The sequence below is a fragment of the Orcinus orca genome, chromosome 18 (assembly GCF_937001465.1).
Source record: "Orcinus orca chromosome 18, mOrcOrc1.1, whole genome shotgun sequence".
NCBI classification, from domain to species: Eukaryota; Metazoa; Chordata; class Mammalia; order Artiodactyla; family Delphinidae; genus Orcinus; species Orcinus orca.
This window is the reverse complement of record NC_064576.1, coordinates 32,334,163-32,359,527: the sequence shown is the minus strand read 5'-3', so window position 1 is coordinate 32,359,527 and position 25,365 is coordinate 32,334,163. Positions and strand designations below refer to the sequence as shown.

Below are 25,365 nucleotides of genomic sequence, written 5' to 3'. Positions count from 1 at the left end.
GGACTAAAAATAAATGGAATTGTACAGTATGTACCCTTTTGTGTCTAGCTTCTTTCACTCAACATTATATGTTTTCATCCATTTTATGTTGTATCAGAAGTTCATTTCTTACTGTTGCTGGGCATAAATATACCACAGTTTGTTTATTCATTCACTTGTCAATGGACGTTTAGTTTGTTTTCAGTTTGGCGCTATCATGAATAAAGCTGCTATGAAAATTTTTATACAAGTCTTTTTGTGGGTATATGTTTCTGTTTCTCTTGGATAAATACCTAGGAGTGGAACTGCTAATCATCGAGTAGATGAATGTTTTACTTTAAAAGAACCTGCCGGACATCTCCAAGGTGATTGTACCATTGTATACTCCCCAGTTTATTTTTCAAAAACCTATATTTTCTGGTTCATGTCTGTTGGAGGGAGGGGAAGAGAGAGAGTAATTTGTCTTTAATTAATCAATAGAAAATATATTTAATAACCTAGTTAAAAGGAAAATCACTGATGAGTATTAAAGTAAATATCGTTACCTCATCAAACAATGTATTTTAGTGGTTCAACTACATGCAGAGTAAAGAGAGTGGTTACCTATTTTTTTTTAACTTTTTATTTTGAAACACTTTCAGACAGAAAAGTTGCTAAAATAGTACAGAAAAGTTTTCATGTACCTTTCACATACTGGTAAACTTTGAAAATAAACTTTGAAGATAATCTCAGTGGGTCTTTTAATTGTTAAATGAAGATTAATTTGTGGTTTAAGCAATACATGGAACTAATAATTCAAGCAAGTTTTCACATAATTAAACTATTGCTAATCCTCTAGAATGTCAAAATCTTTTAGAATGGTCCAAATTGTTATACTTCTGAATTCACATCAACCTTATAAACTTGACTCATGGAGAAATTCTAATAAATGTAACAATGAAGAAATCTTTTCTATAATGTGAAAGTATGTCTAATTCTAAAGATTTTAATATAAAATTAAACATTTATAAACCAGCTGCTTTTATTAGCGTGCTGTTGCAACCTATCTTAAAATTATCTTTTATTATGTATAATCCTTCTGTTTATAAATCTATATCATGTCCACTAAAGATTTACTTAGCTCCTTGTTGTTGTTTTTGAATGTGATATATTTAGTAATGGCTCTAGAATAATATTTATGGACCAACTAGCAAGCTTTAAAAGAAAGAGTAAGTAAACCAGAACTTATATTCACGCAAAATTTCATAACTTGCTAACTTGGTATGTGGTTGTGAGTTTGGAGAGAGAAGGATTGTAAATGTGGCCTTAAAATTGGCTGCTTATACTAAGCTCTGTAATGTCCTACACTCTGAATCTAAAATCCTTCTTATCCTACTTGTTCACACACTAGCAACTGGGTATTTATCCTGAAAGCCATGCGATACTTTAATATCTTCTGAATTACAGAGAATTCAGTCATTTAATGTTTGTAAAGCACATTAGAACAGTGTCTTGCACATAGTAGTTCTACAGAAATTATTGGTATTATAGAAAAATTTGCTGAGTTAATTCTGCTTTAACTAATGGAATTTTTGCTCTTAATTCCTTGAAGTGATAGTAAAACTTTTCTTATTTGGAGCCTAATTTTCATCCAACCTTAAAAAATTAGGACAGTTTTAAAATCAGGACAAAGAAGGAAAAAAAGAAAATGTTTCTAGACACACTAGAAATAACCTATGAGCAGCAAATAGTGTTAGTGCTCAGAACTTTAAAGCACATTATAGGACCAAGGATTTATTGAAAAAATGAGAATAATGTCTGGAATCTAAAACTCAAAATAAGCTTGGACTTTAATAAAATGCCTAAAACAGCTAAATGTACTTATCTGTTTTTTGAGCTACAATATTAAAGTAAAGGGGAAAATCCCCATGCTTAGGGTTATAATGTTGCTAGATGATTTCAAAAAAGTAAGATTCTAGATATCCCCACAATTTAATTTTTCCTTAATTACTCTATAAACTTATTACAATTCATGTCAATAATTTCAAAAGACTTTTAGTGAAACTTGACCAACTGACTCTAAGATTCTTTTTCAGAATCGCTGTGGCTATGCTTGTGCCTACTCTTGTACGTTTACTCTTCCACATGAATTTTTGTAGTTATATTTTTCATGTTAATACCTTTCATCCGTCCAGAGTTCATTTGGGGGTATGGTGTAGATAGAGAACGAATTTTATTTTATCTTGCTCACTATTAAGTTAACTGTACATGTAATGGCATCCAAATAAAAATACCAGCAAGATTTTTTTCTGCTTAATCTACACTCTAACTTTCTCTTGTGTTGGGTGGTATGGGAGTAGCACAGGCCTTTTGGGATCCTGGAAAGGGTAAGTGAGTTAGGGATGTATTTGGATTAAGTGGTTTTCAGTCACTTCTGTTTACAGTTAAATTATTGCTAGCCATTTCTGAGTATCAGTGGCTTCCAGGAATATTCTTATTACCCACTGTGCAACATAGGTTGTGAGAGATAGGAATGTGTCTCGGGTACCCATTACTGGAACCAGGGATTATTGACCTTCTTTCTTGGTGGAGGGATAAGCAAGATGCAATCATTTATCCTTTATTTGGAGGGGAAGCCCTGGCAGTCCTCTGACCAGTGGATACTTAAACTTCTTACTGATGTGGTGGCTTCTCGAATCTTCATAGGGTTTTTTTTCCCCAGCTTTATTAAGGTGTAATTGACAAATTAAATTGTAAGGTATTGAAAGTGTACAATGTGATGATTTGATATACACATACATTGTGAAAGGGTTCTCCCCTCATGGAGTTAATTGACACATCCACCACCTCACATATTTACCTTTTTTTTTTTGGTGGGAACATTTATGGATTTAAGGTCTCTCATAACAAATTTCAATTATACGCTACAGTGTTATCAACTGTTGTCACTGTGTTATACATTAGATCCTCAAACATTATTCATCTTACAGCAGGATTTTTTTTAACCAGACGTATCAAATCTATGGTTCATATGAAAAAATTAAAGATATTTCTTAAATAATAAGACTTGAAAGTCAAAATTACTCCTTGATCCATGGGCTGCAGAATCGATGTGTTAGCAGGCATGAAAACAACATTCATCTCATTGTACATCTATCCTCAGAGCTGTTGGTTAACTAAACACATTGTCATTGAGCAGTAATATTTTAAAAGGAATCTTTTTTGTTTTTTGAGCAGTAGGTCTCAACAGTGGGCTTAAAGTATTCAGTAAAACCATGTTGTAAACAGATGTGCTGTCATCCAGGCTTTGTTGTTCCACTTATAGAACACAAGTAGAGTAGATTTAGCACAATTCTTAGGGCCCTAGGATTTTCAGAATGGTAAATGAACATTGGCATCAACTTAAAGTTACCAGCTTCATTAGCCCCTAACAAGAGAGTCAGACTGTCCTTTGAAGATTTGAAACCAGGCATTGACTTCTCCTCTCTAGCTATGAAAGTCCTAGATGGCATCTTCTTCCAATAGAAGGCTGTTCCATCTACATTGATAACTTGTTTACTGTAGGCATCTTCATTAATTATCTTAGCTAGATCTTGTGGATAACTTGTTACAGCTTCTACATCATCACTTGCTGCTTCACCTTGTGTTTAAGTTTTATGTTATGGAGATGACTTCTTTCCTTAAATTTCATGATCCCATGAACCAGCCTCTTCAAGGTTCAAACTTTGCTTCTGCAGCTTCCTTACCTCTCTTAGCGTTCAAAAAATTGAAGAGACTTAGGGCCTTTCTCTGGATTAGGCCTGGCTTCAGGGAGCGTTGTGGCTGGTTTGGTCTTCTATCCAGACCACTAAAACTTGCTTCATATCAGCAGTAAGGCTGTTTTGCTTTCTTCAATCCTGTGTTCACTGGAGTAGCACTTTTAATTTCCTTCAAGAACTTTTCCTTTGCATCCACAACTTGGCTAACTGTTAAGCACAAGAGGCCTAGCTTTCAGGCTATATTGACTTTCAACATGCCTTCCTCGCTAAGCTTAATCATTTCTAGCTTTTGATTTAAAATGAGAAATGTGTGACACTTCTTTTCACTTAAACACTTTGGAGGCCATTGTAGGGGTACCGGTTGGCCTAATTTCAGTATTGTTGTGTCTCAGGGAATAGGGAGGCCCAAGGAGAGAGAGCGAGCCTGGGAAGATAGGCAGGGAATCTGTACATGACCTTAAATGCTAAGCTATGCAGTCTGGATGCCATTCTGTTGAATGACATGATCAGAGTTCTGTTTTAGAACAATTACCCGAGAAGAATGAGGAATGAAAGTAATACTAAACTGATAACAGGAAGATAGTTCAGAGAACATTATAAATAGTTTGCTATCTTATATAGGCATGGTTCATGGCGCCCCCAAACAATTACATTAGTAACATGAAAAATCACTGATCCCAGATCACCATAATAAATATAATAATAATGAAGTTTGAAATATTGTGAGAATTGCCAAAATATGACACAGATACTAAGTGAGCAAATGTTGGGAAAATGGCACTGATAGACTTGCTTGATGCCACAAACCTTCAATTTGTAAAAAAATGCAGCATGTGCAAAGTTCAATAAAGCAAAAGCACAATAAAAGGAGGTATGTCTGTATAGGCTTGGAAGATTTTAATGTGGAGATACTATTCTACAGTAATGGAAGTTATATCTAGAATGTGATTTGTGATTATCTTATTTATAGAATCATGCTGGGTCTGGGCACCGAAGCTCCAAGCCAAAGGTCTTAAGAGGAAAATGACCAAACATATTCAAAAGATTAGAAAATGTCCTATAGTGTCAGGTTATAACTGTCTACAGATATTTGAAGTGTACTTTTCTCATGTGGTCAGGCCTAAAGTAGTAGAATTGGGACCACTGTGTATACATTACAAAAAAGGGTAAAGATAAACTTTCTAATAGGGATTTTCAAAATGCCTTGGCATCAAGTATATTCTTCATCATTAGAAGTGTGCAGGCATCAGCTGGCCAGGCATTCAGTAGGATTGTGTTTGTAAGCATCGAAGTATCAAGTGGGTAGCTTGATGAGTCTAAAGTCCCTTTTGATTCTGAAATTATCTGTAACAACAGCTCAAAAGAGTTGATACAATGGTGAACCCAAGCTGTTTTTGAGTGTATTTTTTTAATCTCTGCAGTTCACTTTTCCTGTTTTTTGTTTGTTTCAAAATAAAAATCTAGTATTTAGGACTATTATTTGAAAAAAACACTATATATTTTTTAAATATCCACTGGATTTTTAAAAAAATATTTATTTATTTGGCTGCATCGGGTCTTAGTTGCGGCACATGGGACCTTTTAGTTGCAGCATGCAGAATCTTTAGTTGCAGCATGTGGGGTCTTTAGTTGCAGCATGTGGGATCTAGTTCCCCAACCAGGGATCGAACCCAGGCCCACAGCATTGGGAGTGCATTGGGAGTGCAGAGTCCTAGCCACTGGACCACCAGGGAAGTCCCTCCACTGAATTTTTTTTGGGTATAGATTGCCTAAGAATATTTTGGGCATATCATGTATAATTTTTGTATATACTGAAACCCAAGGAAAAGTATTATTTTATTTTTCAGAGGTTGAGTTTTTAATACTCAGGTGTGTGATTCTGGTTTCCTTTGTGTCAAAATCAGAATAAACAGATGTATTTCAATCTTTACATGCATTGTGATTTCTGTGAATCATGCTTAAGTAAAGTCCAAGACATGTCTATACACAATTTTCTAGTCAGGTATAACTAATCTCAACTTTTTCATTTTGTTGAAAGTTTTACTTTATCAAATGCTTCATTTAATGATCAAACAACCTGTGTTATTGTAAAGAGAAATGTAAGGAAGTAGTATGCCACTTTCAAACATGAATGAAAAAGGCTTTTTGCTGAAGGACTTTAATTTTCTACAAAAAATGGACTTTTCTCAGGCATATAAAAGACCTGTGTATGTCCCAATTCAAGTCCAACAATTCATTTAATAGTAAGTAACAAATACCCAGCTTTCATGAACAGGAACAGTTATTACCTCTTATTCTGTTGCTTTGAATCTCTGTAAGCACTCTGAGGATTCTTTCTGCCACAAAGGGGAAATTTTTAAACTCAATCAGTGTGACTAGAATAAATTTGAATACACTGTTACATCTGTGGGATCCTACAGAAGAGACCTATGTTTGAATCTAAAGTGTTAGCTTGTAATCCAGAATTAATTTTAATAGCTTTTTTTTTTCAGTTATAGTTGTTTTAATTTTTTTTTAAACTATGGTTTGATGTATTCGGAATAGTTTTTTCAGTTTGTTAAGTATTTTTAAATGAATATTACTTAAATTATGCTTTCATAATATTTAAATTATGTTTTCAATCCCTACAACTTCTCTGGTAATAATAGAATTTTGTCCTCATTTTTTCTCTTAGAAGACCAAAGTAAGGGGGAATAGATCTAGTGAGTAGATTGAGTTTATGTTATACTGGGCTAGTTTAAAGCTTGATATAGCAGCCAGCTGTCCTAAATTTCCATTCAGTGCTTTATCCCCCAGAGTAGAACAGTTCTGACATGCTTTTATTCTACCTTTTGTCATATTCTTATACTGTTTTATCTTTGTTTATCCGGTTTTTTAATCTTGCCTTGCTTCTTCAGCAGGCAAGTAAATGTTTGTGTCATTTTCAATATAAACTTAATGGGATAAAGGATATTGAGATTTGAAATAAAAGCTATAGTATTGTACTTAAACTTTGTTTACTTAATAAATTCTGTGATAATTTTATTCATATTATTCTTAGTTTTCATGGTTACGTAAAGTAATTCACATCATAATTGTTATTTGAATGCAGAAATTCTTGATTCTCAGTCCTATATTGTTATTCTTTTGACATACCTCTTTATGAAAGAAAAAATATACCATAAATTCGTGCTTCTTAAATAATTTTTAGTATTTGATTTTTTTCTTTGAAAATTTGCAAAATACTCTAATTATAAGCTACTCTAATGATTTTTCAGAGTTTATAAAATTATCTTTTGTTACTTGATTTCTCTTATTCTTTAAAATGTTCTATTTGCCTATTGGTTTGTTTCATTTATATTGAAATAGTCTAGCCCCATGTTCTCAAATTTCTCTTGGCTTTTAAGCCGCTGTTCCATCTGACATATATTTGTCCACTTATATAGGATATCTCAAGCTGGTCTCATTACATCCTAAGTTACCACAATTGACTCTATTCCTTTCCTAATAAAGGCTTTGGAAATAGTAGTACATAATGTAGTATACATGAGAGCATTAAGAAATTTATTACTGAGGTGAAAAATATCTGTTCCTTCTCAGTCTAGACACAAACCTTTGAAAGGAACCGATAAGAAACACCCATATTCAGATCACAACGTATGGATTTTGTTTTATCCACCTCTCATCTATCTTCCTTTTTCCTTATTAGGTATTGGTCTGATCTGACATTCCTTGCCCCACCAGAAACAATGGCCCAGGGTGTCCTTTAACCATTCATGGATAATTTGTTGCTTATAATTGGGCTTACATGGCACTGCTAGTTCTGAAGTGATACACCTATTCTCCTCCACTTCAAAAGAATGTATCTTTTTTTTTTTTGCCACATCTTATTTAATTATGAATAAATTCAGAGATGTGTGTTGTATTTATAATTGAACCATTCTGCATTCATGTTCTCAAACATAATATAAACTTAAGTCTCTAATATTCCCATTATTTTCCAGATGGGAAAGAAAAACCTCATGAAACTTGGAAAATAAATTTTTTGCAAAAGAATGTATCTTGAATATTTTTGTGCAGCGAGTCAAAATACACACATACACAAAGCAATTAGATATTGTTTTCTGTCAGTCTTTTTTTCTCAAAGAAGGACTGGTGGCTTCTGTGGCCAAAAAGGATATTTACTCTATATCAGGAGAATTAATGATGGATGCCAATATTGTTAACCTGCAAGTCCATGGGGTAGAACATCTTTATACAGTAATAGACTAGAGTTATCAGCATATTTTGTTGTTTAGGTGGAACAATTGAGGTAGAGAAGGCTGTTTTCATACCTACCGATTTAAACCTCTTCTCTCCTCAATCCTGAATAACTCTCAATGGCCGTCACTCTCAGGAGATCAATTCACTGTTGATCTTATAAAATCAAAGCTGTGCTCCAGCATTCTATCTTGGTCCTTACTCTTTTTTAACTTCTTATTTCAAATTTCATGTGTGCACAAAAGCTACAAGAATGATGCAAAGAATTCCTTTATATCTTTTATCTAAATTCACCCCTTTTTAACATTTTGCTACATTTGTTTTATCATTTTTATTCTCTCTCTCTTTCTCTTTCTCTCCCCTCACCCCACACATTATTTTTTTTCTGAATAGTTTAGTAGACTGAATGCATCATATACTCTTGCCTCTTCAAGGTTTATTTTCTAGGAATAAGAATATTCTCTTATATAACCACAGTACACTTATCAAATTCAGGACAACATTGATAATAATACTTTTATCCATTTTTGTCAGTTGTCTGAATGATATCTTTTTATAACAGTTTTTTTTCTGGCACAGCATCCCGTCCAGAATTATGTTCTGCTTTTAGTTATCACGCCTCTTCAGTCTCTTTTAATCTGAAACAGTTCTTCAGTTTTTCTTTTCTATTTTGTTTTCATGACATTTGATTATTTTTATGTTGGATCATATACACATATATGTCTCTTCCTTCTGGGATCTCTCCTTCTCAGCTTTAACTGTCACTTTAGGGAATGATCAACAGTTTTTAAACTCAAACCATACCTTTCCTTGTGTTTTGTAAACTTGTATTTCCAGCTACGTGATTGGCATTTTTATCTCAGTGTTTTTCTGGGACTTTAAACTCAGTATTTGTGAAACAAACTCAGCTTCCTCTCACATTTACCCTTCCCAAGACAGAACGTGGCTTCAGCTGACTTCAAGTCAGTAAACTATACTGCCATTTTTAAGTCATTTCTGTTTGAACTTTCATAATAATAATCCTTTCCTCTTGCTCCTGTGTGTAGGTTTGTCAAATTTCATAGCTTCTCCCCCTATAGTATCTCTAAAATCCTCTGCACTCCTGCTGGCAGTCATCCTGGGTCAGCTTCTCGTTACTTCTTGACTGGGGTCATGCTGTAATTGTGTACCATAACCTCTCAATTCGTTGCTCCATCTTTCCCCCTCGCTTAATCCTCTTGCTCAGACCTTTTCTTCTGCCATAGTTTTGCATCCTAACATCATCATTTGCCAAGACACTTGAACAAGAAAGCTGGTGGTTCACAACTACTTTTTTTTCCTCACTCTCCTTCCCATTTATTCAACCAACAGGTTGTTTATTGATAACTGCCATGTGCCATTTGCTGTGCTAGATGTTGATGTACATAAATAAATCAATAAATGGGAGGTTGCCCCTGCTGAGAGTCAATTGAGGTAAATGGAAAATAAGCAAACAGATTCATAATTGTTATAATTATGTGTTTTGATGATTGCTATGAACTAGATTGTGTGAGGAGGAATAATGGCTCCAGCAGGGTATATCATGATAGGATAGTCCAGAAAGGCCTCTCTGAACACTTAAACTAAACAAATATCATGTTTTTTCTAATTCCTAAATACATCTAATCTTTTCCCACCTCTTAATCCCAGGTGCCACTGCTTTAGTCAAGTCTTTCTTTTCTCTTGCCTGAACTATTTATAATAGTCTCTGAACTATCTCGCCGCTTTCAGTTTAGTCCTATTTTCATCACTTATTCTTCCAGGGTAATTGTTCTAAAACTCAGAACCCTAATTATGTCATTTAGCAGAATGGCGTCCATACAGCACACAGCTTAGCTCTTAGGGTCATTCACAGACTTCTGGCCTATCTTCCCAGTTGCAGATATTTCTTTTGATTCTCCGCCATTTACTCAAGACAAACGGATCTCTTCAAGTTCTGTAAGTGTTTATATGGGTTCTTTGCTAGGAATGACCTTTTCTCTTCCCTTGCTCATGTATCTTACCATTCATCTACTAGGTAGATACCCATTCATTTGGTAAGAATGAAATCCATGATCATGTCTTCTATGCATACCTTAACTTCCTGTCAGAAATGCTGAAGTCTCTTCTCTCTGTTTTCTAGCATTATATTATAATTGTGTGTTTGTTTACAAGTCTTTCCTCTGAGGTATTGGGGGTTTTTTTGAGGTCAGAGATTTCCTCTTCCCCATTTTTGCTTCTCTAGTAAGGTAAGGCCTCTACTCAGTGTCTTTGATGTAAGTAATTCTCAACAAATATCAATTTCAGTTGATTAGAGCTTACCATGTTCATTTTGACTTACAACTTTCCATTATGAAGGCAGTTCAAGTGCTGAAAAGAGTGCCCAGGACTCGTCTTCATTTTACTGTATCAGTGGTTCCCAAATCTAGATGAATTTCAGTCACCTGGAGAGATTTTTTTTTTTTGGAAGACGTATTTTTTTGCCTCCCTCTACTCCTAGTATCTAGTGTACTTCCTACAAAACCCCCCAAATAATCCTAAACTATCCATTCATCGAATATGTGTTTGAGAAACACGACAACAGCTTTTGAAAACACTTGTAAGCTATAAGTTCTAAAGAAATGCTAGTTATTACTGTCTATCACTATGCCCTTCTTGGTGCCTTAACCAGTAATCTCAAAGAAGATGTAAGCTTCTTCTCGAAGGCTAATGCCCTAAGTACCCTAAGATTTGAAAGAACTTGAGCAACTGTTGGTTATCTTATTAAAACATTGTTATCAGACCAAGGCCAGAAGACAGGAAGTAAACAAATGTCCCTATGCTCTGAAACACTGAAGAGGAAAGATTCTAGAACTATATACATCAGTAAACTTGAATGTAGCCCACTATGAACATTCTAAAACAGATCATTAAACAGATAGTGAGCATTTAGAAATGGAAATGGTGAAAACCAGAAGTCACCATTAGTTAACTATTAAGTCTTGACAAACTACTTTTACTTCTTTTTTTTTTTTTTGAGGTATTTACTAGATTTCTAGAGAAGAGTGCCAGTGATAGAAGGTATCTCAATTTCAGCAAAACATTTTATTAAGATTGTCTTTGTAGAGACATGGGAATTGTGAAATTAATAACACTGTAAATAAGTAATGAATTGAAAGCAGTTTAAATATCAGTTTCAAAGAATGTTGATTAGTAGATCAACCTAGAGGGACATTACTGATGAAATGTTTACAGGCTTTTTACTTAATTCTTAACCTGCCATTGGTTAAATCATATTGGTTAAACCTAGATTTCTCAGTGAGCCCAGTGCGTAATTCTCTTCAAATTTCACACTTTAGACAGACTTTCATTCAGTAAATAAATTTAGTGAATTGTGCACCTTGTACCTGTCACATACCCCATTTTGATATCCCTCTTTCCATTCTCAGTAATTAACAGGGAAGTAACTATAAGTTAGCCAGTATTGCATAAAATCATAGGCTAGGAAACTCTGACCTATGATTTAAAGAAAAATTTGTTTTTAAGGGAACTCTGAAATGTTAAGTTGATGGAGGACTTCTAAAAATGAAGATTTTGTAAGAGCATTTTTAGGATTTTCTCTGTTTGAATATTATATGGATGAAAATAAAATGAAGAAGATACTCTCATCTCCACTGGAAACTAAGGGAAGCCTCAATATGGTGTCATAAATTTCAAAGAATTTTGGTCAGAAACAGTGTAACCAGAACACTCTACAATTTAGCAGGTAGAGTACAGTGAGGTGGATAGTATACAGAGGAAATTCTGTGCAGCTCCTGGAACTCTGCAGTAGAACTTTCTGTAATAATGGAGATATTCTTTATCTGCCCTATCCCATACAGTAGCCACCAGCCACGTTGGGCACTTGAAGTTTAGCTAGTGTAGCTGAGAAACTGAATATGTTTTATTTTAATTAACTTAAATTTAAATAGCTACTTGTGGCTTCAGGCTCTTATTATATTAGACAGCTTAGCCCTAAAGTGAAGGGGTAAAAGCTGGAAATTTCAACCTCTTTCTCCATCATATATCTGCAGGAATGCCAGGCTAGAGGAGAGCCTGTTTAGTTGTGCTGTATCTTTTTTCCTTTGGTGTGATTTAGATTCTCAACCAAGAGTGATGGGGTTTGTATTAAAGCAAACCAAATAGATGTAAAACAGATAAATTGCAGAGAAGAATGCTTGCTGTTCCATAGTTTGAATGGGGGTTATGTAAAAGCTGAGGGGTTATGATGAAATTTGTAGTCTAAACTGACTTTTTACCAATATGACTAACTCTCCCAGAAAGAGAGAAATAAATACAAAATATGAGAGACAAGGCTTAGAACTATAAACTTCCAATCCCATAAACTTGACCATGGGTAAAAGTATTTGGAGAAAATACAAACATAAGCTTCCAGACTTGGAACCTCAGCTTTCTCCCCACCTTTAAGCAAGGAAATTGCTGACCAGATAATATTTTCCTAGTCCTCCAGTTCGTTGGATAATGGAACAATCCAAACAATGTTTTGTTAAACAGGAAAGAGGCAAAATGAAGGCTTGGCTAGAACTGCCTTCATTCAAAGATTATTAAGTGATGGGGTGGGGGGCGGTTCAGGGAAGACAAGTATGAGATATATGTAAATATTTTTTTAAGTGGAAGGAGACAGCAGGAGTCCTATAAAAGCTGCAGAAGATAAAGAGAACATTTTAAAAGATCTATGCTAGGAATCTAGAAAGATTTTATAGATTATAACCTATTCACAACTAAAAGAATTTAAGAAAGCACAGAACTCTTTGAAACCAAAGACTTTGCAAAAGAATAAGATGGAAGGTGACTGGCAAAGTTAAAGAAAAAGATTACATAGAAAAATGACATACAAAACTTACAAAGGAATTAAAGAGAAAAAGGGGGGGTAGGGAGATCCAGAAAACTGAATTAAGGGGGGGGCGTTTATAAAGCAGAAAGAAATCAAAAAAAGAAGAGAAAAAGCAACAAAGAAGTGATGCAAATGGTTAGAGAGGAGGTATTAGACATGGAGAACAGACAACACATATCCACATTCAGAAAATTAGTGTGTCAATGGAAGAAAACAAAATGAAAGAGGAAAAAAATATTTAGAGATACAATAAAAGAAAATTCTTTCTGAAATTTATCAGAACTCACCACATTCTGGGTGGTGTGAAGAGGATGGGAAATAGCAATGTAGTAAATCCAATTGAAGTTATTGAATATGAACATTAAAGGAACATTATTAGAAGCATCTGGGCTGGATAAGTAAGTCATTTGCTAAGGAAAAATTGCAGGTTGAGCTTAAGTTTCTCCTCCATAACTTTATACTTTATTTATTCATTTAGCAGTATTTATGAACAACCTGCTTTAAGCAAGCACTTTAACACTGGGATTGAAGGTTTAACAGTGGTCTCTGTCTCAGTGGAATTTACGTTCCTATGATGTAAATCAACACATATAAATAAACGACAAAATAAAGAAGATAATTTTAGAAAGTAACAATTATTTGAGAGAAATAAAACAAGAGTGTGATTCAGGTAAGTGAGACTATGTGAGGGGTGACATTTTCTGCCTCCTGAGTGATGAAAACTCACTAGTCATGTGAGGACTCAGGAAGCCTCTTACCCATGTGGCATTCCTGAAAAACCTACTTGAGATGGTAACCTCACTAACCAAAGAATCAAAGAACTCATTAAAAAAAAAAAAAAACTCATGAATTGAGATGTCAAGGTATAAAAGAACTGGCAGTGAATATTTAATGTAAAATTAAATCTCAGTAACTATTGTCATTCTGCTTTCAGAACACATTATAATCATAATTGTTATGGGGAAATTACAACATAAAAATAATAATTTAACATAAGTAGAGGCAAAAATAGCAACTTGCAACTAAAATTAGAGAATTGATGGTAAGAGGAAATAGTGTGTATATAATATACTTAATATTGTATAATTATAATTTCCTCAAACTTCATAAGAATTAGTGGTTTTATCAAGAAATATCTATTTAAACATATTAGGAAACAAAACATTAGTTAAACTGTAAACAGATGATATCCTTTGTATATTGCCAGAGGAGAGGGAAGAAAAAAGAAAGCACAGACCTTATAACAAAAGATAGATAACAAAGCAAACAACAAAGAAGCAAAACACAGAAAATATAAATTTGTAAGACGGCAGACGACCAATTGTGTCTTTTCTGACAACAGTTGTAAATGTGATGAACTCACTATTATACAAGAAAAGAAATACAGTTTGGGTCAAAAACTATATTCTTTTCACAATAAGTGACTCTGGATGTATAAAGATGAAAAAATGAAAAATAACACAGGATCTAAATCTCTTCTGCAATAAATATTTATTAAAATTTGTTTTAATAATTCAGGATCTTGAGACTCCCTTTGTCATGACTATATATACACAACGAAATGCTCCAGAGCATTTATGCGTCGAATTTGCCACAGGGAAAGTGCTGATTGTCCCACTTACAGCCCACACCCAGACTGCTCGCTGTTGCCAGGGATCATTTAAAACATGGTTTGAGGGTAGGGATAGTTTCTAGATAAAATTCCTAGATAAAGGGGGGTGCCAACAGTTACTATAATGAACTGTTTACTACACGTCCTGATCGATAAATAATTGATGAAATAGGAAATAAAGCTCAGAAAATTTAAACAAACTGGAATCATGTTGTTAATTCATAAGCACTTTTTCACTGAATTCAGCTTAAGGGTCACATTAAAGTTATGATCAAAGATACAGTTCAGTATGTGGCTTATTAATTAGCTTAGAGAGAATGTGTGGTAGTGAGATCAAGGTTTCAGGTCCATTCACCTTGCAGACCTTTTTTTTTCTTTTTTTTTTTTTTTTGCAAAGGTGAGTGGAGGGGGATGAGTGGGGTCTATGATCTTTTCTAAATCTAGCCAGCTGCGTCAGAAATGTGTAATTTTGGGTCACAAGCAGAGAGAGTAGATAGAATCAGTACAAATATCTAAGTATTAGTAGAAAAAGAACTCAAGTACATGTCCTCCTGGTGACTGATCAATAATGTTGTGTTTGTAAATGAAAGAAAACACTTTATTATATATCTGCACATTTTTTAAGATGCTTTCTTAGAAATCCAGAGTCATAGGTGGTCAGTCATTATGCATATGAATTGAATCACAGAGTGTGTGTGTGTGTGTGTGTGTGTGTGTGTGTGTGTGTTTGTACAGCTTTCTTTATAGGCTGCTGCTCTGTTGCTGAGGGGGAAATTTTCATAGATTTACATTTGGTAAATATATCCACGTCCAAAAAAAGATGTGTAAAATATTGGAATGCCAGCTGACTAAATCAACTCATAAAAACTTCAGTTAAAAGTAAGATATTTTCCACGATTATTTTAAAATATGATGTTTACTGGAAGGAAAGTCCAGAGAATTACCACAGTTGAAGTGTGAGTGTATTTCTCCCACTTGTAAATGAGCTCTTATTTCCTACAGTGTATATTCTGGTCCACAATGAGTCATTTTCAACATGTTTCAATTTAACTCCTAATACATTTTTAAACTTGGCAGGCATATTTAGATGAACGTTACTTCCAGTTTTAGAGACTGCTTCTAAATTATACTTCAGTACTGCAGTCATTATGAAAAGTTCTTTCAGTAAAACGGAAACAGGATTGATTGGAAGTGTATGTTTTGAGGAATAAAAAAATGGTTGTCATGAATAAAAATCAGATAGTTAAGCTTTTAAAAATTTTGTTACTACATAAACCCTCTTAATATTATATTAAAAAGTTGTAGTATAAGGTTCTTTTTATTGATAGAAGATACTTAGGAAAAAATAAGATTTATTCTAGATAATAAAGTTAATATTTATTGATCTCTTACTATGCCTAGCACTTTTGTGTGTTAACTTTTTTAATACCCATATAATAGGTAGTAGTTTAGTTTCTATAAACCATTCAGGCTTTTTTTCTATTATAGTGCATGGAGCCTAATACATTTCTGGACATATAACTGGTGCTACATGAATGTTTGTAAAAGCTAATACTTTATAGAGAATTTTACATATTGCCAACTCTTAATAAGTATTTAATAATTACCTTTTATAAATTTATGCAATCCTGTAAATCTTATGAATCTTCTGGCAGATTTCAGTTGACCAAGCTGTCCATTGTTAACGATTTTAATATCTTAATTTTTATCATAATGATGTTTACACTGTGCCTTACTCTTTTTAACACTTTATTTTGTATTTAATTTAATTTATTGTTTTTGGCTGCGTTGGGTCTTCGTTGCTGCACGCGGGCTTTCTCTAGTTGTGGTGGGCAGGGGCTACTCTTCGTTGCAGTGCATGGACTTCTCATTGCGGTGGCTTCTTGTTGTGGAGCACGGCCTCTCGGCACATGGGCTTCAGTAGTTGCAGCACACGGGCTCAGTAGTTGCGGCACATGGGCTCAGTAGTTGTGGCACACAGGCTTAGTTGCTCCGCGGCATATGGGATCTTCCCAGACCAGGGATCAAACCCGTGTCCCCTGCATTGGCAGGCAGATTCTTAACCACTGCACCACCAGGGAAGTCCGTAACACTTTAAAGATTCCCAAAAGTTTAGAGTTGGGAAAAACTTAGAGGTTATTGAAAACAGTCCACCCATTTAGCAGATGAGGAAACGAAATCCAAAGAGGTTATCTGACTTGTCCTGAGTTACACTTACTAGGAGCAGGGCTAGAAGTAGATACACGTTCTCTTTGTTCCCATCCAAGTTGTTCGTTCTGCCACACAATTGTGTCCTTCCATCAGTAAACAGTAAACAGCATATGAAGCACAACATGTGTGATGTTAAACAACATCAATAGGTACATCTTTTGCTCTCCAGTATGCATATTAAAAACAACAGGCTCTTCTCTTCCCGTCTGAGGTGGCAGCTGGCTCCCTCTTCGCCAGCTCCGTTTTCCCTCTGCTCCTGCTTCACTTTTCTCTCGGGCTGGCCCGGCCTGAGCGCTCCGCCCGCCTCCTCAGGGTGGCCGCCTAGCCCCCGACCCCTGGAGTGCTACGCCTTCTCCTTTCTCTGGGCTTCAGTCTGCACCCAGCCCCTCCGTGAATGAGGAGTACATGATCATGCTGGGCACCGGCCTGATGGAATGTATCCTGTCAGGTATAATGTCAGTGAATGGAAAGAAAGTTCTTCACATGGATAGAAACCCATATTAGGGAGGAGAGAGTGCATCATCTGTAACACCACTGGAAGATTTATACAAAAGATTTAAAATACCTGGAGCACCACCGGCATCAATGGGGAGAGGAAGAGACTGGAATGTTGACTTCATTCCCAAGTTCCTTATGGCAAATGGTCAGCTGGTTAAGATGCTGCTTTTTACACAGGTCATTCGCTATCTGGATTTCCAAGTGACTGAAGGGAGCTTTGTTTGTAAAGGAGGAAAGATCTACAAGGCTCCTTCCACTGAAGCAGAAGCTCTGGCATCTAGCCTAATGGGGTGTTTGAAAAACGTCGATTCAGAAAATTCCTGGTGTATGTTGCCAACTTTGATGGGAATGATCCTAGAACTTTTGAGGGCGTTGATCCTAGGAGGATGGCAATGAGAGAGGTGTATAAGAAATCTGACTTGGGCCAAGATGTTATAGGTTTTACTGGTCATGCGCTGGCACTTTACAGAACTGATGACTGTTTATATCAACCATGTGGTGAAACCATTAACAGGATTAAACTTTACAGTGAGTCTTTGGCAAGATATGGCAAAAGCCCATACCTTCATCCACTCTACAGCCTTGGATAACTGCCACAGGATTTTCACAGCTAAGTGCTATTTACGGAGGTACATACGTGCTGAATAAACCAATTGAAGAAATCATTATGCAAAATGGAAAAGTGATTGGTGTAAAATCTGAAGGAGAGATTGCTCGTTGTAAGAAGCTCACCTGTGATCCCAGCTACTCCATCATCTTTGATCGAATAGAGAAAGCGGGCCAGAGACTTCCCTTGTGGTCCAGTGGTCAAGAATTCACCTTCCAATACAGGGGATGCAAGTTCGATCCCTGGTCGGGGAACTAGGATCCCACATGACGTGGGGCAACTAAGCCCGCGTGCCGCAACTACTGAGCCTGAGCCTACGCTCTCTGGAGCCCGAATGCCACAACTAGAGAACCCGAGCACCACAATTACTGAGCCCATGTGCCACAACTAGAGAGAAGCCCATGCACTGCAGCAAAGGATCCTGCATGCCACAAAGAATATCCTGCGTGCCACAGCTAAGACCCAACACAGCCAAATAAATAACTATTAAAAAAAAAGAAAATTGGGCCAGGTGATCAGAGTCATCTGGATCCTCAGCCACCCCATCAAGAACACTAACAACGCCAGCTCCTGCCAGATCATTATTCCACAGAACGAAGTCAACCAGAAGTCAGATATCTATGTCTGCATGACCTCCTCCACACACAATGTGGCAGCACAGGGCAAGTACATAGCCATCGCTAGCACAACAGTGGAGACCAAGGAACCCGAGAAAGAAATCAGACCAGCTCTGGAGCTCTTGGAACCAACTGAGCAGAAATTCGTTAGCATCAGTGACTTCCTTGTACCAAAAGATTTGGGAACAGAGAGCCAGATCTTTATAACCCGTACATATGATGCAACAACTCACTTTGAGATGACCTGTGATGACATTAAGGGCATCTATAAGAGGATGATGGGATCTGAGTTTGACTTTGAGGAAATGAAGCAGAAGAAAAATGACATGTGTGGGGAAGGCTGACAGTAGTACATGTTGCCAACTAATTAGGACATACTTAAAATTTGGCAAATGATGCATATTGTATGAAATCAATATTGTAAGGCCTGCTTTTGTAATCAAAACTGAGAGATTGCAGAGCACCATACCAGTAAATATTCCTCCCCTTTCTAATATCATGTATTAACTTGTTTTCATGGAGTGACTCTTCAGAATTGGCAGGTTCCCACGTTTTGTTCAATTTAACCGATACCAGCTTATTTTTTCTAGTGAAGAATCAGTTTTAAAACGTCATACTGATACAGAGAACTTGATATAGTATTTGTATCTTTTAATCAGTGTAACCTTTACAGTTATGAGCTTCTGCTGCTCGAGAGCTGGGTCAGTACAGTTTGCATGCCATCTGTCCTCTGGGCATTAAGGAGATTCAGAATCGAATGTTCCATAATCAGGGATAGCATCCCTCATTCCTCCCCACCCCTTTTCATTTACATCACGTGTTATAACAGTGCCTAGGCAGCACAGCCACAAGCTTGGTTTATGTGGGCCTCCAATTCTAACCAAACTCCAGACTTTGAGAGTCATTTTGGAGGAAGCCTCTGTGCAGTGTTTTAACCTAATAAAATTGATGAGAGCAGAGGGAAGAGAAACCTATCATAAAGCAGGTAAATGTAGAGCTTCTTTTGTGTCCCAGGTGTGACTTCTTCAATGGACCAAACTGCAACGCAGTTATTTATTTGACAGAGCCTCTGCTTCAACGATGTCTGTCTCACAGTGGCTCCGAATGATTTCTGTACTGCAAAATGAAGCCAAACTCTGGAAACCAAAACAAAACAACAACAACAAAATTCACAGTGATACTATATTAATTTCCTGTGGTTGCCATAATAAATTACCACAAACTTGGTGACTTAAAACAACAGAAATTTATTCTCTCATAGTCTGGATGCCAGAAGTCTGAAACCAAGGTGTCTGTAGGGCCATGCTCCCTCCACAAGCTCTAGGGGCAATCTGTTCTTTGTTTCTTCCATCTTCTGGGGCTCCAGGCATTCCTTGCTTTCCTTGGCTTATGGCCACATCACCTCCAGTCTCTGCCCCCGTCTTCACATCACCTTCTCCCGTGTATGTGTTTTATAAGGATATATGTGATTGCATTCAGGACCCACCCAAATAACCCAGGACAGGCTCTTCTTCTCAAGATATTTAATTTAATCACATCTGCAAAAAACCTTTTTCCGTGTAAGGTAATATTTACAGGTCCTAGGGATTAGAACATGGACATATATTTTGGGGAGGGACCACCATTCAACCCACTCCATATGCCTTTTAAGTCATTTGAATTAGTATTTATTCAGATCCTCCAATCGGAATATGATTTTATTTTTAAGTTATCCAACCAGAACTTTTTAAGGTATCAGCGAATTTTAGGAGTTATTAAAATTCTATAAAGTTAGATTATCTTTTCAACCTACTAACTTGACATTTAGCAAATTACTTGCTGTTGAGCAAATGGCACCTTAAAGATTCTAGACTCTGTACCATATGATGTTGTGGCATATTTATTATGAATTAAAAGACATCCTACATGACTTTTAGTAACATTTTTTAAGAACATCATGGCAATGACATTAAGGGTTAAAGAAATAGAGTAGGACGTTTTCAACAGAAACAGTGTAAAAATCTAGCTTTAAGCTAAGCTATATTAACTTCGTTTAGACCGTATAATTGCTTTCTTCTATATAGCGATTGAATTTTGCTTTACTCTATTTAAGATTCAGTAAGTAAGATCTTGAATGCTTTAATAATATAATGACTTTCACGTTTTATTTTTGTTCTACTTATTTTTTTCAGTCAGCAAACTTTTAGCCCTTCCTGGTTTTAACAAATGTATGTGTAACCTGTTTATTTCTATGGCATATGCCAGATATGTGATCATTTAGTTTCTCCTTCTGTAGAAATCATTGTAACTAGATATGAAGAAATTCCAGAAATCATTGTTACCAGATGTGAGAATATTCTCAATTCCTTTTATTCATTAAAGTGTCTTACTTGTAAATGAAAGAAGAAAACGTAACTGATATTTTACATAATTCTGTGCATCACAAAACTAAATTATATTTATTATACAGTTTTAAGTTCTCAGTAAATGTTAACTATTATTATTTGTTCTCATCATCCAGTTAGTTGACTTTTAAAGTTCAGTTGTGTCTGTTCTCTATTCAGTACGATAAAGATAAAGGGTTAGGAGCAGTCTCTGACACAATCTAGTAAAACTATTTCATGCAGATGGATAACTGGACTTGTTACAGGCTCTCTGAAGAAGGGGATCCCTTTCCTCAACTTAGTTTATTTTAATTATTAGTAATTTACTGTTGGGATTTCCCTTGCATTGTTGTGAGTTTTAAAATATATATCCATGTATTTTTTAAATGGATTTTTTTAGCTTAAAGGCAATGTGTTTTTATTTTACAAATGAAAAGTCTAATCTGTATATTTGTTAAAAGTAGGAAATGAGTTAATGGGTCTTCAAACAGTGAAACTTAACTGACATCCACATACTATGATTAGAATTCAGATGTTTCCTCCTAATTCACTGGGACCCCAAATATGAACTTCTATTAGCTAGAATATTCATAGATACTCCAAATGTGATGATGCCTACCATTTCTAAAATTCCTTTTGTCCAAAATCACAGATGGAAAATGCCCAAAAGAATGCATCTCCCAGCCTCCAGGCAAGGGTGCACCCAGATCATTCTAGTCAGATAGACTGTCCATATGTAAACCTGTAAAGGAACTCATATACCTGTAAATGACAATGAAATGTTAGCTTTGAAATTGTTTTTTAAAGTAGTTTACAGGAAAATCAAGGTATGGTTAATAGCCTGTCATTTATGAGAATGGAATGTTCTGTATGTTGCTACCACAGGACATGTCTGTTCTTACTCACTTCTCAACTTTTGCCATTGGTTGAACTGTGCATTGATCCAGAAATAAGTCAACATGTTTAAATGGGAAATGTGTTATTAAATTCAATCATTTGTATATAATAAACATTTTTTTTTGGACCCCAAATAGCACTTGTAAAATATAAATCAGGTTGTTTAACTAAAGTGCTGGTCTCTAATTTTTGAAAATTAAAACTATGAACTGAATGCTTCTAAAGGAAAACAATTTTTTAGCCAGTTTTCCATGTTGCTAGCTACTCTACATTTATATGTGTTATCCATTATAGTAAATAATGCCTCTTTTCATTATAGAAACCACCCCTTGCCCACCACTATCAATAGCTCCCTTAGATATTAAGCATTCCACTTATAAGAAATTGTAAGCTCTAACAACCTTTCTGCAGGCTTATGTACCAGTTCTCATCCCACAAATTTTAAGCACTACATTTACAAATTAAGGTATACTAAGACATAGCTAAAGTTTATGACTTCTTAAACCATACATATGTCTTTGATGATAGAGAGCACTAGAGAAATGTTGAACTAATGGCTCAAACTTTTTATAAGCTTTCAATAAAAAGAACAGCAATAGTAATTCTTGGGGTTTGTTTGAATAGAACTATGAAAAAGGTATCTAACTTTTTGCTTTTTATGAATTTTATTTATAAAAATTATGATAGGGCTTCCCTGGTGGTGCAGTGGTTGAGAGTCCGCCTGCCGAAGCAGGGGACACGGGTTCGTGCCCCGGTCCGGGAGGATCCCACATGCCACGGAGCGGCTGGGCCCGTGAGCCATGGCCACTGAGCCTGCGTGTCCAGAGCCTGTGCTCCGCAACGGGAGAGGCCACAACAGTGAGAGGCCCGCGTACTGCAAAAAAAAAAAAAAATGATATAATTTTATAAACACTTCTAAGAATTTTTAGTTGCCAATACTATCTGATAGGTGTTACAAATTTATACCTACATAATTGTACCTAAAGTAAAATTCCATACAGCTAAACTCATTTTCCTTGACCATTTTAAAATAGAACCTAATGGAAATTAATTGCCGTGACTGCCTCTTCCCTGTGAGAATTTGAGTATCCATTGCACAATTCTATGAAATGTTCTCTGCCTCCCTCGTTTCTTTAATATGCGGATGAACTTAAGGCTTCCTTCCTGTCAATTCCAAATGTTTAACACTGCTTGCCTTATTTCCTTTTATTTTAAATGGGAGCCAACATCATGAACTCCGTACTTTACAATGAACCTCAGAAAGCAGAAGAGAAACATATCTCTCCCCATAGTTTCAGAGGAGAATGTGGAGAAAAATACGTTATGCTGTGCTCAGATTTCTCTTTGGTGGAGTGTGAACTATGATAACAGTAATAGGAAGGTAAAATCTCTCTCTGAATTTTTCTTATGCTGGACTAGAAAGTATTCAACTCAATATTCATTGAACCTTTGTGCATAACACTGTAGAAGAAAAAAAACTTAAAATATGATTTTTGTTTCCAAAGAGCAGAAAGAATAAATGTATATATATATTTATATTTTAAAGCAAAATGTTCTCTATCTTAAGGAGTCAATACTGGTCTATGAATGTCCCTATCTATTTTAAAGCAAAATGTTCTCTATCTTAAGGAGTCAATACTGGTCTATGAATGTCCCTATCTATTTTAAAGGAGTATCGGGAATGACCTTTTAGAGGAGGTGGTCTATGAAATAAGCATCTGAAGTATGAATTGTGATATGCAGATCTGAGAGAAGGGCAGTCCCAAAACTTTATAAACCTTCCTAAATGTAGGAGAAAAAAAAAGTAAAGGATTGTCAGGAAACAACAGATAATTCAGTCAACTGATTTGGAGTGTACAGTTAGGTAGAGAATATAAATAATTTCATATTCTGGTAGGCCTGAAATGTCAGAATGAAGAGCTTATATTTCTTCAGTGAGCAATGAGGGGTGTTGTGATAAAAATCATTTTAGAGAATTAACTTGGCAGTAATATATCTATATAGACATATTTTATATATATATATATTATATATACTTCTATATATATATTCAGAGTAATTCAAGATACCATGAATAGGAGCACCTGAAGCTCAGGTGACATGTAACCATGGCCTCAATTGGTGTGATGGCATAGGGAATAGATGGGAAAATTGGTTTTAGAAATACAGCTGGGGGATGGTGACTTATGGAGATTTTTCTACCCTGCTCTCTACTCACCACGCTCCCTTTCCTAGAGAAAAGAAATTTCTACTATGTTTGGATCCTATTCCAAGACATTGTTCGGGCCATGTTTCTAGTTGGGTAGTCTCTAGCAAAAAGGTCAAAATCATGAGGACAGCTTGCTCTTCCGCTTCCTCTTTTCCTGTGACTAGAAAAACAGGGTTGGCGATCACTTGCAATTTTCAGCCTTTGGGAGTATATATGCGCTGATGTATATAGTCTTCAGAAGCTAGCCCGTGTTAAGATGGGACTGGGGCTTAATGGCCTCTCTTAAACCTATCTCATTCTCCATCCACATCTACCAGAGACCTCTGAATTGGGGTTTTCACTATGAGCCCAGCAAATAACATAGTCATAATTTTATTTCCCATTTGCTCCTGGCCTCTTTGCACCTGTCTTTTTCAAGAACATCATGCTGAGGGTGCATTAATGCATTTAATGGAGCATTAAATATTTCTTGGATTCTCCAAATATTCTCTAATAGTACCCAATCCCACTATCTTCACAAGCAAGTGGATCCTACAGTCTGCACACATTAGAGGCAATATAATTTATGTTTCAGATTACTGTTTCTGGACGTAGATTACCTAGCTTATGATACTGGCTCTGTTGTTACTGGGTGCATGCTTTAGGAAAGATATTTAACCTCTGTGTCTCAGTTTCCTCATCTATAAAATGAAGACAGTAATAGTAACTTAACTCATAGAATTGTTGTGAAGACTAAATTAGTGTTTGGCATAGAGTTTGTCACATAATCAACATTAAACAGTAGCTATCGTGGTTATTAAGGACTCAGTAACTGAGTAGATTTGAAAGTATGTTTGGGGCAGTTATCAGTGATTCCTACAAAAGTTTGGATAGTGGAGTTGACAATGATTTCATTCAGAAATAAGACTTTCTGAAAGCAGAGGTGATTCATGGATGAATGAAGGTTATGATATTGATTTAGGACTTGTACCTGAAGTTCTAACACACCATTGACATAATAAAAATATGGTAAATAAATGGGACTAAGGAACTCAAGCCTGGGAGAAAGATCAGGCCTATAAGATAAAAATTTTGGACACGTCAACATTGCTGAAAGTTGTACTAAGAACTGTGAAGTTTGGGAAGAGATTTAATAAGTGCTAAATACTTTCTGTGGGTTAGATACTGTGCCAAATGCTTTGAGAGTTTTTTTCCTTCCTTGATTAATTTTTTTCTCAATTTCTGTTATTTCTCACAAATGCTAATCTTTTTAAGTGAGGAAATTAAGGCTGAAGGAGGTTGTTTTCTTAAAATGTCATAGCTGAAATCTACAAGCAAGCAATTAAACTACTGTAACTTTAGCAAGATTACAGAATACAGGGTCATCATGAAAAAGGGCAATTGTATTTCTGTATACTAGCAATAAGCAGTTGAAATTTTTGAAAATTAAAAGTTTTTTAATACTATCTGTAATAGCATCAAAAATACTAAGTATTTAAGGATTAAATTAACAAAATATGAAGCAAGTACACGACACTGAAAACTAG

At 35.6% G+C, this 25,365-nt stretch overlaps 1 protein-coding gene and 1 pseudogene across 8 annotated transcripts in view; both read left to right on the top strand.

Annotated features, from left to right (window-relative positions):
• The window catches only part of PIBF1 (progesterone immunomodulatory binding factor 1), a 212,718-nt gene that overhangs the window by 73,713 nt on the left and 113,640 nt on the right, over positions 1-25,365 (top strand). The window lies entirely within an intron of this gene.
• LOC105748446 (rab GDP dissociation inhibitor beta-like) lies at positions 10,512-22,487 on the top strand (annotated as a pseudogene).